Source organism: Choloepus didactylus, chromosome 20 (genome assembly GCF_015220235.1).
Source record: "Choloepus didactylus isolate mChoDid1 chromosome 20, mChoDid1.pri, whole genome shotgun sequence".
Classification (NCBI taxonomy): Eukaryota; Metazoa; Chordata; class Mammalia; order Pilosa; family Megalonychidae; genus Choloepus; species Choloepus didactylus.
In genome coordinates this window covers 15,070,979-15,072,288 of record NC_051326.1, presented here as the reverse complement: position 1 = coordinate 15,072,288, position 1,310 = coordinate 15,070,979, and positions in this window count along the sequence as shown.

Genomic DNA, 1,310 nt, shown 5'->3' with positions numbered 1-1,310 from the left:
CAAGTCCCTTCTCTCATGGAGCTTACATTCTAGTGGAGGGATAAGAACAGGGAACAAATAAGAAGGCGGCATAACATCAAGTAGTGGTAAGTGACTGAGAAACAAGAAAGCAGGCGTCTTGGGTTGTGGTCCCCAGGAGCAGGAGGATGGGGAGGCAGGGAAGGGAAAGTGGGCAGCCAAGCAAGCAGCGGTCTCAGACAAAACCCCACAGGGGGCTTGAGCCTGGGCCCACAGGGGACCCTGGTGTGTAAGGTGGACTCACAGTGGTCTCAACCCAAGACAGAGGTGTCTGGGCTTTCCCACTCCCATGCTCTTCAGTTGCTGATTAAGGGTGCCCAGGGGGTGCAAGGTCCCAGGCAGTAACCCAAGGACAGTTCTCTGAAGAAGAGAGGAGAGAGAGAGAGAGAGAGAGAGAGAGAGAGAGAGAGAGAGAGAGAGAGAGAGAGGGAGATGGATTGGGAGAGAGAGGGAGAATGAGACTGTGCACAGTGTTCTGTGTGATAGGGCTGTGGGGCAGTCTCTCTGATAAGGTGGCCACCGAACAAAGTCCTGGTGGAGCAGGGCGTGCACTGTGTGTGCACCTTGCAGAGCTCTCGGTGAAGCGTGGCAGAGGCCCCAAAGCTGAGGGTTCAGGGACCAGCTAGGAGGGAGCGAGAGAGGTGGGAGATGAGGTGGAGAAGCAGGGAGTGGGGTTTGGTGCTGCAGGTTCTGCCCAGCTTGGCAGACCCAGGAATAGACTATGGATATGAACAATATTAAGGACATGAACTTGAAAGAATTTTAAGGAAGAGGGAGGAGTCCAGGGTGGCTCCTAGGTTGATTCACAGAGTTGGGAACATAGGAAAGGATCAGGCCAGTGGGGTGGGGAGCTTAGAAAGCCAATGCTTTCAATTTTGGACCTGCAGAGCGTGTGGGGGTGGGGCTGGGAGAGGATGTCCTGGTGGAAGTGCCTGGCAGTGACTGGGTAGAATGGACCCGGAGCTCACAGCAGAGGAGTTTCAGGACCAGCTTTCAGGTCCTGGGAAACCCACAGTGTGTCAGGTCCCATCACACTGGCTGGGTTCCTGGTAGACGTGCTTCGGGCTCAGAAGGAAGGGGCAGTGGGCAGGGAAACTGAGGCAGACATGCCAAACACTTCAGGGGTTCCAGAGAGGTTGTGAGTCCTACCGGCCAAGACTCTCAAAGGCTTACCCAGGGTACTCAACGAGGAGGACTAGCTCTAGACCCCACCCTGCTCCTCCAGGCACGGCAGGGGAGGCTCTAGTTTTCTGCTGGTTACTTTCACTTTCAACCTGATATTTCTTTGCACA